Raw genomic sequence first — 15,949 nt, forward strand, 5'->3', positions numbered from 1 at the left:
TTTGCACTAGAAAAGTCATCACTAGAACCTTCCAAGTTTGCTGAGTGGTCTGCCCCCAGGGTGTTGTCCCTGGAAGACTAGACACTACTTAAGGCAGGTAATGGCATTCAACCTTGTAATTATCCAACAGGCTTAACAGTGGTTAAAAAAGAACGAATACTTTTACTCAAAAACTCTTCCATCCAAATTAAGTTTTGCCCTCTACCCCAAAAAAACACAGTAGGATCCCCCTGTGCTGTAGCCCTTCTTGTCCTGGGCAGGCAATGTGTCATGGTTTGAGTCCTGGCTGCTCTGCACTTGGGATTCGGCTTCCTGCTACCACGTCTGGAAGGCAGATGATGACCCTGGTACACGGGTTCCTGCCACCCACATGGGAGACCTGCATGGAGTTCTGCCTGGCTCAGCCCCACCACGGAGAGTGAACCAGCAGATGGAAGCCATCTCTCGTCCCTCTGTTTCTCTACCTTTCAAATAAATAACAAATCTTGAAAAAACAAAATAAAATCAATTGTCACTTTCCTGGTTTCTGGTGTCCTGTGTCTTCATTCTGGAAGGCCACTTTTTATGTATGAGGTAAAACTACAAAGCTCAAATTTACCAATTTGTTTTTATTAGAGTCACGAAAATCAAGTTTCAACAGAACTGAAAGACTAAAGGAATCACCATGTTCCTAATTACATATACTAACAGAAACATCTTTAATGAGAAGTGTAAAATAACTTCAAAGTTAGAATGAACTAAGGGAAAAATAAAACAGAACAGCAAACTTTAAAAATATCCTTATTTATAAAAGAAATTTCTTCAAAATAGTGAATAAAATTAAACTGCATCACCTACGATGTTACACGTTTTGTCCTAAAACGGTGACTCAAGGAAAAAGGACCTAACAGTGTAATCTGCTGGCAACATCCTAAAAACAACTCAGCTGTAGCAGTCGCTGTGGTGTAGCAGGTAAAGCCACTGCCTGCAGTGCCAGCATCCCATATGGGCGCCGCTTCAAATCCTGGCTGCTCCGCTTCCGTTCCAGCTCTCTGCTATGGCCTGGGAAAGCAGTTGACCCAAGTCCTTGGGCCCCTGCACCCACGTTGGGGACTTGGAGGAAGCTCCTGGTTCCTGACTTTGGATCGGCGCTGCTCTGGCCATTGTGGCCATCTGGGGAGTGAACCAGTGGATGGAAAACCCCCTTCTCTCCCTCTCTCTCTCTGCCTCTGCCTCTCTGTAACTCTGCCTTTCAAGTAAGTAAATAAGTAAAATAAAATAATAAAATGGTCAAGGACATGAAACTAAGAAAAAAAAGCCACCTGGAAAACGTGCTAAAATTTAAAGTTGTTAGAGAGACAAGAAAACTGCGCCACATGGGGTCATGGATTACACTCTTGCCATGAAACACATCCATCAACGACACATTAGACAGAACTTGAGTGATGGTCCCCGGGTGCAGGACACATGGGCAATTTTTGCTTGTTATTTTTCTATCCTTTAAAAGCATTTTAAAATAATTTTCAGGGGCCGACATTGTGGCGGAGCGGGCTAAGCTGCAGCCTGTGATGCCAGCATTCCACATGGACACAGTCCCCGCTGCTCCACTTCCGATCCAGCTCCCTGCTAATGTGCAGGGAAAGCAGCAGCAGCAGGTGGCCCAAGTACCTGGCCCCTGCACCCACACAGGAGACCCAGAAGAGGCTCCTGGCTCCTGGCTCCAGCCTGGCCCAGCCCCGACCACCGCAGCCATGTGGGGAGTGAACCAGCTGATAGAGGATCTCTCTGTCTCCAATGCCCTCTAACTCTGCCTTTCAAATAAAATCTTAAAAAAAAAAAAAAAAAAATCATTTAAAGCATTCAGTACCTTTGAGCTCTGCTAACAACATTTCTACTTTTACTGCTTCCTGGCACCTGTGAAGACAGGTGGGATGTTAGAATTCAAAGAGCTTACAGGGTAAATCACTGATTATAGTTTGTCTGCTAGCTAAATAAAGAGGCTAGAAATGGGGTGCTTTTACAGCCTCTCGTACTTCAAGGAAAGACTGGAAATTAGTTAAGATAAAGATATCCAAAAGTACAAAAATGCCTGCCATTTTAGCTAAGGATTATCAAATAAAACCCAGCACCAACACAGTGCCTTCTACACAATAAACCACTGTGAATGGAAGACTGAATACCAGGCTCTTGATTTTTTTCTTCCAATAATAGAATTTACTCACAGTGAATGCTATGAAATTAGTAGATCATCAGCTAGAATATATCATAATTTTTCCCAAGGTAATTTTACCTCATCTTTCAATCTGGTAGTTATCTTGTTCACTAATCACAGAAATAAAATTACTAAAGGCACTGCCACCGACTCAAATTTATCAATTATTTATACTTACAACCTTAATTTCAGAATAACAGAATTATCAATTAGAAGAGCACAGTAGTTAAGAGAAGGCGCTCAGGGCTGGGCTGTGGTGTAGCAGCACCCTTGCATGTCCTGGCTGCTCCACTTCGGATCCAGCTCCCTGCCAACAGCCCATGGAAGCAACAGAAGATGGCCCCATGCTCGGGTCCCTGCCATCCATGTGGGAGACCCAGAAGAAGCTCCAGGCTCCTGGCTTCTGCCTGGCCCAGCCCCAGCCATTGTGGCCATCTGGGGAGTGAGGCAGCAGATGGAAGATCCGCCCCCCCACCACTCCCTGTAACTGACTTTGAAATAAATAAATAAATCTTTGAGAGAGAGAACGTGCTCTGAATCTCACTACCTTGGCACCAGGATACCTGAGAGTCCCAACCCTGCTCCCAATTCCAACTTTCTGCCCACCGGGGACACCTGGATTGAGTTCCTGGCACCCATCAGCCAGCCCAACTTCTGCCACTGACAGCATTAGTGAAGTGATCCAGCAAACTGAAGAGAAAAAACTCTCTCACCTTCAATGAATAGCATTTTTTTTTAGGATTTCATTAATAAATTAACAATCTCTTGTCAGTCCTTGCAATGAGTTGAAAATCTGTAACTTCTGCCTCCTAGCAAAAAGTTCCTTAAAAAAAGATCCCTTCTAAATACATTGTGCTCCTTCCACAATTCTTCACTTCTCCAAACTGCACAGCCCTAGATCTGTCCCAGGACCACCCGGAATGTGATTCCCGAAACATCCCTCCGCCTCGCCACCTTCTAGACATTTCTGGATTTTCCTGATTGATGTCCCAGAACCGGACATGGCATTCTGGACAAAACCAGCTCACCAGACTCTGCACTCAAGCCCCTAACTATCAGGATTTCCGTACTCTTTATTTATGAATTCCCAAGAATATTATCATTCACACTTCCTAGAGCTTATCTCCCTCAGTTTAGTAGGTCTGTTCCAAAGGAAAATAAATGAGGTTGGTAGTTCCTTCAGAGATTGTTTACAAATAGGAGGGCACATCAGAAAATTTGTGGAAAATGTAATTAAAAGTAAGTGTTTTGGCCGGTGCCGCGGCTCACTAGGCTAATCCTCCACCTTGCAGCGCTGGCACACCGGGTTCTAGTCCCAGTCGGGGCGCCGGATTCTGTCCTGGTTGCCCCTCTTCCAGGCCAGCTCTCTGCTGTGGCCAGGGAGTACAGTGGAGGATGGCCCAAGTGCTTGGGCCCTGCACCCCGTGGGAGACCAGGATAAGTACCTGGCTCCTGCCATCGGATCAGCGCGGTGCACCGGCCGCAGCACACCAGGGCCGCGGTGGCCATTGGAGGGTGAACCAACGGCAAAAGGAAGACCTTTCTCTCTGTCTGTCTCTCTCACTGTCCACTCTGCCTGTCAAAAAAAAAAAAAAAAAAAAGTAAGTGTTTTGTTTTGGTTTTATGTTGTTTAAATTTACTTGAAAGGCAGAAACGGGGGAGAGAAAAATTATCTTCCATCCGCTAATTCAATCTCCAAATGCCTCAAACAGGGTTGGGCCAGGGTAAAGTCATGAACTCATCCATTATTGTTTTTTAAAAATGACTTATTTATTTGAAAGGCAGAGTTACAGACAGAGCTTTCACCCACTGGTTCACTCCCCAAATGGCTGCAATGGCCGGGGCGAGCCAGGCTTCATCCAGGGGCCCACATGCGTGCAGGGACCCAAGCACCTAAGCCATCTCTGCTGCTTTTGCCCAGAGCAGGTGGGACAAGAACTGGCACTAACAGGATGCTGGCGTTGCAGGTGGCGCCAAGACGTCACCTCCCAAATTATTTTCTGTAGGTGGTAGGTTTTTGTCGTGACAGTTGCTTCTCATAGAATTTCCAAGGCATGTTGTCAAACAGTGGGGTGGTCACTTAGACCCAACTAGACAGGACTCTACTCAGGTTAAATATGTTTCCCCCTTAATTTTAGGAGAAAGCTCCAGCAGAATGCATGGTTGAGCTGTTGTTCACTATTAGCACGTATCTGAGACTTCGGGGGAAATGAGGTCCTGCCTAGATCCACTTGCTCAGCACACGGAAAGCCTGCTTGTGTGAGGCTACGTGGAGACTGCGGCTACAGGCAAATGGCTTTCCTCGTCTGCAGCTTCGCGATGAGGGATCTTGAGTCCAGTTTGTTCTTTTTTTTTTTTTTTTAAAGATTTTATTTATTTATTTGAGAGGTAGAGTCACAAACAGCGAAAGGGAAAGAGAAACAGAAAGGTCTTCCAACCGCTGGTTCACTCCCTAGATAGCTGCAACCCCGAAGCCAGAAGCCAAGAGCTTCTTCCTGGTCTCCCACGTGGGTGCAGGGCCCAAGCACTTGGGCCATCCTCCACTGCCCTCCCGGGCCACAGCAGAGAGCTGGCCTGGAAGAGAAGCAACCGGGACTAGAACCCGGCACCCATATGGGATGCCGGCACCACAAGCGGACAATTAACCTACTGCACCACAGCGCAGCCCCTTGTCTGTTCTCATTTTCTTCTTCTAGTTCTTTTTTTTTTTTTTTTTTAAAGAAAAATGGTTTTTGGAGTAAGGTAATTTTTTAAAATTTAAATGTTAAAATGTAATCCCTTGGAGTTGTAGATTTGACTAGAAACTTTCGTCTCCTTTTACTCATTCTCATGAACGCTCTGAGAGGTGTGCGTACTGTATTCTGGAGCAGTGATTTATTTTGATGCTTTCCTGATTAATTTTCCTGCTCCATCGCAGCAGTGATAGTTAAAGCAGTTGGCTGGGCAATCAGGCATTTTCAGTTTATCAGGCTTGGATTTGGAGAGATGGTATGTAAATACGTAAATATACAAGTATTTTAAAAATAATTACCTTAATGAAGTTTAAATTGCACTCAATTGACTGGACGTTTGCCAGTGCTTTTGGGAAGCATTCTTATCAAATGCCTGCGTACAGGGGCGGGTGTTGTGGACAGCAGTTAACCTGCCACCTGCAATGCGGGCATCCCATGTGAGCGCCACTCAAACCCCCATGCTCCACTTTTAAACCTGCTTCCTATTAACACACCTGGGAAAGCAGCGGAAGATGGCCCAAGTGTTTGGGCCCCTGCACCCACGCGGAAGACCTGGAAGAAGCTCCAAGCTTTGGTCTGGCCCAGCCCTGGCTGCTGTGGCCATCTGGGGACTGAACCAGGGATGAAAGCTCTCTCTGTAACTCTGCCTTTCAAATAAAAAAGTCATTTTTAAAAAATATTAATAGTTTTTTGAGGCCAGCACTGTGGCTAGCAGGTTAAGCTGCTGTGTGGTGCCAGTAGCCCATATGGACGCTGGTTCCATCTCAGTCACTCCACTTCCAATCCAGCTCCCTGCTAATGCGCCTAGGAAGGCAGCGGAGGATGGCTTGTGCTTGGGCCCCTGCACCCACCAGGGAGACCCGGATGACGCTCCTGGCTCCTGGCTCCGGCCTGGCCCAGCCGCAGCTGTTGTTGCTATTTGGGGAGTCAATCAGCAGATGGAAGACCTCTCCCTGTTCTCTCTCTCTCTCTCTGTAACTCTACCTTTCAAATAAATAAAATAAATCTATAAAAAATGATTTTTAAATTAGTATACAAAAATGCTACTATCTAAGGAGTGCATATACAAACAAGTTCCAAACACAAGGGGCAACTCTCTCACACATAGAAGCTCACACAACAGGCTCTGTCTGCTAACACGGCCCATTTTAACCAGCCAGACACCCCAGACTCTGCTTCTCCCACTACGCCGTACAGCAATCACGAACTGCCTTCAGAACAAGACACACACGGATACACATGCGCACCATCTCCTTCACAATATTCAAGTGCAAAAACCACTGCAAGGGTTATAAACAAAGGAAATTCTGACACACAGACAAACCTGTCCGAAAGGACAGAGGCTGCACGAATCGGTTTGCAAGAGGTACCTGCAAGAACCACCCCCAGACAGGCGGCAGTAGGGAGCACCAGGGCCCAGCAGGGAGAGTGGGATTTTAGTTTGAGACCATAAAAGAGTCCTAGAGATGGACGGGGATGGGTGCCCAACAGTGGGAATGTACTTGACACCCCTGAACTACACATTGTAAAACAGTTAAAATGTTAAGTTGTATTCTGTGCAACCATTTTTTTAAAAAATCACTTTCAAGAACTACTTGAAAGAGGTTTTGGGGGCCACCACCTGCAGGGCCAGCATCCCATATGGGTGCTGATTCAAGACCCAGCTGCTCCACTTCCCATCCAGCTCTCTGCTATGGCCTGGGAAAGCAGTGGAAGATGACCCAAAGTCCTTGGGCCCCTGCACCCACATGGGAGACCTAGCTCCTAGCTCCTGGCTTCAGATTGGCTCAGCTCCGGCCACTGCAGCCAAATGGAGAATGAACCAGCAGATTGAAGACCTCTCTCTCTCTCTCTCTCTGCCTCTCCTTCTCTCTGTGTAACTCTTTCAAATAAATAAATGAATCTTAAAAAAACAAAAAAGATTTTTTAATTTGCATGTGAAAGCAGTAGATGAAGGCTCAAGTACTTGGGTCCCTGCCATGGATGGAGTTCCAGGCTCTGGCATCAGCCTGGACCAGCCCAGCCATTGCTCCATCTGGATAGAACTCTGTTCACATTTATGCTGTGGTTGATAGCCAGGGCTATATTTAGATGCAACAAATTCTTTACAATGAACAATAAATAAAGCAAAGTCTTCTCAAGTTTCCTTCAAACTGTCAATCTCTATTAAAAAAGCTTCAGGGACTGGGATCTGGCTAACATAAGACAGCTCGGGTTTTCTTAAGCCACCTTTAATGGCCCAGGAAGGCCAGGAAACCGCAACTGTCCTTGAGCTCCTTGACGCTCCTTTCTACATCAAATATACAGTTTTCAAAAAGTTCATGGAAAAGGTGGATTACGGAAAAAGCATGCACCAAGAGATATCTAACTTGTAATTCCATTTTTTCATGAATTTTTTTTTCATTTCATTTTATTTGAAAGGCAGAGAGAGGGAGACAGAGATCTTCCATCTGCTGGTTCACTCCCCAAATGCCTGCAAGAGCCAGAGCTGGGCCAGTCTGAAGCCAGAAGCCAGGAACTCAATCCAGGCCTCCCACATGAGTGGCAGGAAGCCAGGTACCTGAGCCACCCCCTGCTGCCTTCCCGTGCTATGCCCCAGCAGGAAGCCGGTGAGAACCTGACCAGGTACTCTGATGGGGGACGCAGACATCCCACACTGCGTCTCAACCTCTGCGCCAAACGCCGTTCCTCCAGGAACTCTCTGAAGTGCCCCTGTACCAACACTGTCATGAGGAAACACAGTACTACATCTAGAACTCAGGACAGCCCTGTACCAACGCTGTCATGAGGAGACACAGTACTACATCTAAAACTCACAACAGCTCAAGTTAAGAAATAGGGAAGAGGCTGTGGTGTAGAAGGTTAAGCATCTGTCTGTAGTGCCGGCATCCCATATGGGCGCCAGTTCGAGACCCGGCTGTTCCACTTCCCATCCAGCTCCCTGCTATGGTCTGGAAAAGCAGATGTTCCAAGTCCTTGGGCCCCAATGCCCATGTGGGCCCATGTGGGAGACCTGGAAGAACCTCCTGGCTCCTGGCTTCAGATCAGCCTAGCTCCGGCTGTTGTGGCCATTTGGGGAGAGAACCAGCAGGTGGAAGACTTCTCTGTCTCTCCCTCTCTGCCTATGTAACCCTGCCTCTCAAGCGAACATATAAATCTTTAAAAAAAAAAAAAAAGGAGAAAGAAAGAAGTAGGGAATGTAGGTGCCAGGGCTATGGCATAGCAGGTAAAGCTGATGTCTGCAGTGCTGGCATCCCATATGGACACCAGTTAAAGTCTCAGCTGCTCCAATTCCAATCCAGCTTCCTGCTAACATGCCTGGGAAAGCAGCAGAAGATGGCCCAAGTGCGTGGGCCCCTGCATCCACATGGGAGACCAGAAGAAGCTCCTGGCTCCTGGCTTCGAATCGCCCAGCTCTGGCCATTGCGGCCATTTGGGGAGTGAACCAATGGATGAAAGATCTCTCTCTGTCACTCTGCCTTTCAAATAAATAAATAAATCTTAAAAAAAAAAAAAAAAAGAAATAGAGAAAGTATCTTAAATATTGGGCACCAGTTCCAGAAAGCTATTTTTCTTTTTAGAGAGTTATTAATTTGAAAATCAGAGTGAGAGATAGCGAGAAATCTTCTACCCGCTGGTCCACTCTCCAGATAGCCACAATGGGCAGGGCTGGGCCAGGCAGAAGCCAGGAGCCTGGAGCTTCAACCAGGTTCTCCCCTGTGGCTGTAGGGGCCCAAAGACGTGGGCCATCTTCTGAGGCTTTACCAGGCCATTAAGCAGAGAATTGGATCAGAAGTAGAGCAGCTGGGACTTGAACCCATGTCTATATGGGATGTGGGCAGCTGCTTTCTCCTCCACACCACAATGCCGGCCCCCCAGAGAGCTATCTTTCAATTATAATTCACTGTGCAAGGCAGACATGATTAGTCTCCACTATGCAAACTCCTCAGCTCCGTCTACTCCAGGGCCCATCTGAACCAGATACTGTGTTGTCACTATTCCCTGTTTCTCCAGTTAGTCATGACACAATCATATCCAACACTGTTTATAAAATCATTTCCTTTGCCACACTGTAAGAAAATCCTATTAAATTCTTGCCATCTCAGTTTTTAGTCTTCAGAGACTGGAGACTAACACAGCAGCCAGTCTTGCTGGCTATTTTTACTGATTCATTTTTACTTTCTCAGAAAAATTATAAGATATATTTGGGGGCTGGTGCTGTGGCGTAGCAGGTAAAGCTGCTACCCGCAGTGCCGGCATCCCATATGGACTCCAGTTCAAGTTCCAGCTGCTCCACTTCTGATCCAGCTCTCTGCTGTGGCCTGGGAAAGCAGTAGAAGATGGCCCAAGTCCTTGGGCCCCTGTACCCGCATGGGAGGCCCAGAAGCCCAGAAGAAACTCCTGGATCCTGGCTTCAGATTGGCATGGCTCTGGCTGTTGTGGTCATTTGGAGAGTGAACCAGCAGATGGAAGACCTCTCTCTCTCTGCCTTTCAAATAAATAAATATAAAAGAAAAAAAAAAAAGAGAGAGAGAAGAAAGAACTGCCTGAGGCCACAGCCGGGACAGGAACCCAGGCATCTCTGCTTTCAGAACCTGCGTCTACCTCCACTGAGAAATAAACCCTCTCTCCTTTTTAAATGTTCTTTGGGTCTTACAATGAATGTCTTTTAAATAGAATAATTCTGTAAAAATCCTACATGGTTTTTAATCAGGTTACAGCCAAGGAACAGAAGAGCCAACACTCTCTCAACTCCAACGATGTCTGGCCATATCGACTTTTCCCTTCTTTCTTACCAGGCCAAGTGGTAAAAAGCAGGTGAATAAAAGCAGTGCCAGAAACCAGCGCAGACCACGAAGATAAAGGCGGCAGGAACAGAGAGGAAAAAAAAGGAGAACTAGTGTTGAGAGTTCCAGTAAAGGACAGATAAGGAGAAACAAAACAGAAGGGCAGACAAAGAATACCAAGATAATACCTCCTTGATACTCAATAAGCCCTACAGTACACACCCATCCTCTCAACTACTAACTCACTGTATTCCTCCAGTGCGGGCGTCTTGTCTGCACTTGGGTTGCCAGAGGATTTTCATTATATCACTATCCTGCCATTTTACACCTCCGCTCCGCTGCCTATCCAGCTTCCTGCTGCTGTGCCTGGGACACAAGATAGCCCACCTACTCGGGCCCCTGCCACCAAGTGGAGAGCAAGACGGAGTTCCAGGTCCCTGGCTTCTGCCTGGACAGCCCTAGCTGTTACAGACATTTAGGGAGTGAACCAGCAGACATTAGATCTTTTTCTCTCCTTCCCTCTCTCACTCTTTCAAATACATAAAAAAAAAATCCTTAAAAAAAATGTTTTTCTGGGGTCCGCGCTGTGGCATAGCAGGTAATGCTGCCACCTGCAAATGCTGGGATCCCATGTGGGCACTGGTTCAAGTCCCAGCTGCTCTGTTTCCGATCCAGCTCCCTGCTAAAGGCCTGGGAAAGCCACAGAAGCCAAAAGTGCTTGGGCACCTGCCACCCATCTGGAGCCCAGATGGCATCTGGGGCTTCTGCCGTCAGCCTAGACCAGTCCTGGCCATTTGGAGTGAAACACTGAATAGAAACCTGGCTCACTGCCTTTCAAACAAAGAAGTAATCTTGCAGAGACAGTAGGCATTTAGCCAAGCAGTTAAGACACCAGCATCCCACACCCCAGTGCCTGGGTTCAAGTCCCATCTCCACTTTCCATTCTAGCTCCCTGCAGAGCCACCTAAATGAGACCCTGATGGGAGTTCCCAGCTCCTGGCTTCAGGCTGGCCCAACCCTGGCTATTCTGGGCAAACGAACAAGTGGATGGAAGACCTCCATCTCTGCCTTTCAAATAAACTGAACTCAGACTAAAGAAGTTTTCCAATAAAGAATGACACAACAGTAGAAACGAATTAGGGGGAAGGCAATGCAGACAGCTGGTGACCAGGTGCGAGAAAAGGCTAAACATTTCATTTTTAGTGCTTCACTTCAGCTCCGGGTAACACCACCAGAACAGAGGTCTTGTCTTCTGTACTTTTTGTTTTGGAACACATCATGCAATTATGGATCAGCAGAAGTGAGAGAAGATGGGGGGGCATCTGGCGTGGCAGCTGAAATGCTGCTTGGGACGCCCACATCCCATCAGAGTGCATGGGTTAGAGGACGGGCTCTGCTCCACCCGCAGTGCCGACCACCGGCTCCTGGTAATGAACATCTGGGGGCAGCAATGCTGGCTCAAGGGCCTGGGCCCCTGCCACCCAGGCGGGAGCCCCGGACTGAGCTCCTGGCTCCCTGCTTCCGCCTGCCCCAGCCCTGGCTGCTGTGGCCTCTGGAGAGTGATTCTGCACACGCAAGATCTGTCTCTCATTCTTTCTCTTTCAAACAAAACAAAAAACAAACTTCTAATGATAGAACATAATTGTACAAAGTAGCCTCATTCTTCCTACCTAATTTACAATTATTTTCCCCAGAATAAAATCCATTATAATAAAAAAATTTAAAAATAGTTCTAAGACTTGCCCCTCAAGAAAAATAACGTCCAAGGGCTATGTTTTCATGCAAAGCCTTTGCAGGCAAAGGAAGTCAAGCCGTCGGGGGCACGCGTGGCCGTGGTGCTGCTCTGAACGCCCCACCTGACCAAACCTATCTCCAGGCCCAAGTGCCAAGTACCCGCCCTATTTCCCAAACCCTGGCCTCTACGGTGCGTATGTGATGCTTCAGGCATCGCTAAGAGAGAACATGGCAAATGCCTGTGCCATGAATTAATTAACAAATGAACCAGAGTGGGAGGGAAAAAAAGACAAGGCTAGTTTTTTTTTTTTAATCTATTTATTTATTTAAAAAGCAGAGAAACAGAGAGAAGGAGAGACACAGAGGGAGATCTTTCATCTGCTGGTTCACTTCCAAATTGGCTGGAACTGGACCAGGCTGGAGCCAGGAGCTTCTTCTGGGTCTCCCACGTGGGCCATCTTCCACAGCTTTCCCAGGCGCACTAGTAGAAAGGTGGATCGTAAGGGGAGTAGCCAGGACTCAAACCGGGGCCCATAAGAGATACCGGGGCTGTAGGCTGAGGCTTAACCTTCTGAGCCACAGCGCCAGCCCCCAGACTAGATTTCTAGTTTTAGTCTGCACTTACATCCAGGATGCTTTTTTAAACCTCAGATTTAACTTCTAAATTTGTAATCGTGGCTAGCCCAAAGAGCCTTCCCTCGCAAGCCGACGACTGCAGCAGCCGTCCTATTTAACGTCGTTTCAAAGTAACGAAAAGCAAACTTCTACACATCCCTGAATTTCCTACCACTGCCAATGGCTATAAATATGCCATCCACCGAGCTGCAGCCAAGGGTACCAGCTGGGGTGCAGACTCTGCCCCCTAAAACCCACTTCTCATATGAAAAGAAAAGCTACCCTCACAACCAGAAATGCGGATTCCTAGGCCCCAGCCCCACGGGATCAGAACCTGGGGTGCAGCCCAGCCCACTGTGCTGCCCCCATGATGCGCTGTTCGGGAAGCAGAAGCTACGCACCCAGCGTCCCCCGGCTCGTGCCTCCTTCCCCACCGCAGCCGGGCTACCACGGAAAAACAGACGCACGGGCCGGTCCCGAGGACGCCGCTCAGAAGTTCGGGGCCCTGCCCACTGCACCGCAGAGGCTGCACGCGCGCACGCGCCTGGTGACTCCGAGGAGGGCAACAAGTGCCAGGCGCACCGAGGACGACCGGCCACCTCCAACCAGACCACACGAGAACAAGGCAGGAAAGAGCTCCATAAGCCCACGGACGGCGTGAGCCGAGTCCACCCACCCCCTCCACGGGGTGGCCGAGCCCCGAGGCGGCCCGCGCAGTACAGGCCTCCTGCACGGCCGCGAGGGGCAACAGGCCACCCGCCGGCCCGAGCCTCGCCCTCGGAACACACCCAGCCGCAGACCAGCGCCGAACCCCCAGCGAGAGGGGCTCAGAACCGGAGGCGAGGCAGGCCAGACAGGGCCCGAGCCGCCCCCGCCCCGTCCTGCAGGCGTGCATGGCCTCAAGGCCGAGGTTTTCTCTTCCGCTCATTGTGTCTTATTTCCCCCAGCCCCAAAGCCCAGGCCCCGCGGGGCTGGGCGCGCCAGGCCGGCCCGGGACAAAGCCCACGACGGGCTCCACCTGGGAGCCGGCCGGGGGGCGGCGCCGGCACCCCGCCCCCCCGCGCGGTTACCAAGGCAGCGCGGCCCCGCCCCCCGCGCCCGCGGGCCAATCGCGCGCGTCTGCTGCCCCGGCGCAGGAGCCCCGGATACACCAGCCGAGCGCGACCCCACGGCTCGGGCCTGGCACGACGCGCGCCCCCGCTCCGCCCGGCCGGCCAATCAGCGCGCCGGAGGCCGGCGCGGCCGCACACGCCAGGCGGTGCGCCCCTCCCCCCAGCCCCCACTCATACACCACACGCCGGCCGGCGCGAGCGCGCGCGCGCCCCTCCCCCACGCGCACCCAGGCGCGCGCGTGCAACCGCCGTCCCCCGCGACCGCGTCCGCCCCACCCCCACCGCCTCGCGCCCCCGCGACCGGGGCCGGCGGGGGAGGGGGGGAGCAGGGCGCCCCTCAAAGGCCCGGCCGCAGCACCCCGACTGCTGCCTGCGCAGGCCCTCGGCGGGGCAGTCTGGAATAAAAGGCCTAGCTCGCCATGGCACCCGCGGCGGGGGCCGCAGGACGGGGCTGGGGGCGGGAGTGGGAGCTGAGACCAAAGGGACTCACCCGAGTGCAGCCGCCTCCAGGCAGCGCCGGGGCCGGGGGTGCGAAGGGAAGCGAGTGAGGGCCGCCGGGGAGCAGCCTCGGCTGTGGCGAGCTGGCGGGCGGCGAGGGGGCGAGGGGCCGCTGCGTCTCGGCCGCGCTCCTGTCACCGCCGCATGGCCGCCCCGGCAGGGCCTCGCGCAGCGCCTGGATCCGATCGCGGGGGAACCCTGAGAGAGGCCGGGGTGACCGCGGCAGGCGGGCGGCCGCAGCTAGAGAGCGCGTGCGGGGAGGCGGGGGGGCGACCAGTGGGCCCCTTTTTCTCTGCTCTCCGAGCTTCGCTCTCACCCTCCTCCTCCTCTTTTTTTTTTTTTTTTTTTTTGTTCCTCGAAGGCGCGCTGCGCGTGCGCACCCGCAGCACCGCCCAGCGGGAGTTGTAGTTCCTGATTGGTTCCCCACCAACGCGGCGGCGGGGACGGGGGACTACAACTCCCAGGAAGCCGCGCGCCGCCGAGCCCGGAGCAGGAGGACGAGGCTAGCGCGGCGCCCGGCCCTCTCCGGCGAGGACTGTCAATGGAGGCGCGGGTGGTGGGAGCAAGAACATGGCTGCACCTGGGGCCTGCGCGGCCGCCCGGGTGGGGGAGGGGAGCTGGGGGGGGGGGGCGAAGGAGCGGAAATGGAGACGGGTGGTGGCTCCAGCCGGCCTCGGCGGCGCTCCAAGTCCCCCGCTGGACTGTGGCACCCGAAATTCCCTGCACATTGGCGAGCTGGGGACGCGGCAAAGGCCGGGAATCCCCGGGCCAGTCCATCGCCCTCCGCCCTGCACCACCCTGCGGGACACAAAGAACTCCTGTGGGTGTCCCCAAAGCTAGCTTCGGAAGCCGCCCAGCCCGGGACAGGCTAGGGGAGGGGGCTCCCGGGTCGGTCTTTCTCCCTCCCCAGGCTTGGCCCACCCTGCCGCCTGCCACTCGACGTCTGGAAAGAAAAAGCCAAGTGGGCGCAAAAGGCCGGACTTGCAGACCACCACCACCCCACCCCACCCCCGGCGCCCCGTTTTGTTCTGGGAACCGCGAAGGGATTTAACCCGAGCCTCGGCCCCGCCCGCCCAGGTGCTGGTTCTTCTTCAGCCCGGGAATCTCGGCGGACCGCGAGCCCTGCACAGTTGGCCGGCAGCAGAAGTTTGCAAAGCCTTGGACGCTAACGCACCTGAACCTCGCCGCCGCCGCCCCCTGCCCCCCGCAGCCGCCGCTCGCTAGGTGGCGGCCGCACGGCTCCCCGCGGCCTCCCGGCCTCTTTGTGGGCTCGGGAGAGAAAACTTTCCGAACTGCCCGGCCTTTGATGCAGGTCCAAAAAAATAAAAAAAAAATACAAAACGCGTCCTTTGGGTTCGGGGATCGGCGCTCCCTGGGTCTCCTTTCCAGCATAGGCCACACCCATTAAAAAAAAATTCCTGGAAACGTTGGATTTCGCTCCCCGAAGGGGAGAATTGAGAGCTCCTGTCTGAGGACAGGAGGCTTGTGTGTTTTTATTATGCGACCCCCACGGTCTCGCACACAGACGCATGGGTCTGCGCGGGGGGGTTCGCCCTTTGTCGACCAATTCCTTACGAGCAACTTTGGGAGGTTTTTGTTGTTGTTCTTGTTGTTGTTGTTTTCACTTGCATTGCATTGACATTTGGGAGCTTGTTTAATTAGAATGATACAGTTGCAGCCTTGACCAGCTGCGGAGGGTCCGCTGCCTGCACAGGCCTGGGACACAGTTTACAAATTACGGACAGCAACAGTAACTTGTAGGAAGGCCGAGTAACTGTATCGCACTGTAACAAAGCTAGGTGCCTGTGGTCTCAGACAGCTCGTGACCTTACTCTCGGTGAACAGGGGGTGGGGGGTGGGACCCCTGCCGCAGCACGCTGCCATGGATCGCCACGCGCCTCCTCTTCATGTCTTCCACCCACACACTAAGCTCCTTTTCCATCTTCACCAGGCGCTTGTCTCGCACTGTGGCTGTGACCTTGGCGTTCTGAGGGGCCACGGCGAAGCTCGCGCGGATTTCCTTCTCCTTCTTCACGATTTCACGGATAGACGACTCGTTCTTACTGTAGATCTTGGCAACCTCGGCATAGGACTTCTTCTCTTTCCTTATTCAGTCAAGGACTTTCACCTTCTGGCCAGCATCCTTACTCTTGTACTTTGGGGCCATCCTTAAGCAAGATAAGAACTCAAGAGGAGCATTGAGCTTCCCCTCCCACCCCCCCTGCAGTGGATCTGATAACTGAGCCGGCTGCTGCATGACCAGCCGGTGGGTAGCAGATA

At 51.7% G+C, this 15,949-nt stretch overlaps 1 protein-coding gene across 9 annotated transcripts in view; it reads right to left on the minus strand.

The window, feature by feature from the left end:
- Positions 1–13,996, minus strand: part of GTF2I (general transcription factor IIi) — a 103,768-nt gene extending 89,772 nt beyond the window's left edge. For 7 of the 9 annotated variants that reach the window (XM_070064514.1, XM_070064509.1, XM_070064511.1 and 4 more), the window contains exon 1: positions 13,662–13,801. The gene's annotated coding sequence lies outside the window, so the exon portion shown is untranslated. Of the gene's footprint in view, positions 1–13,661 lie in introns of all 9 variants that reach the window. The other 2 variants (XM_051841224.2, XM_051841219.2) reach the window with 2 other exon arrangements.
- Between the last annotated feature and the right edge of the window lie 1,953 nt (positions 13,997–15,949).

The sequence above is a fragment of the Oryctolagus cuniculus genome, chromosome 19 (genome assembly GCF_964237555.1).
Source record: "Oryctolagus cuniculus chromosome 19, mOryCun1.1, whole genome shotgun sequence".
Classification (NCBI taxonomy): Eukaryota; Metazoa; Chordata; class Mammalia; order Lagomorpha; family Leporidae; genus Oryctolagus; species Oryctolagus cuniculus.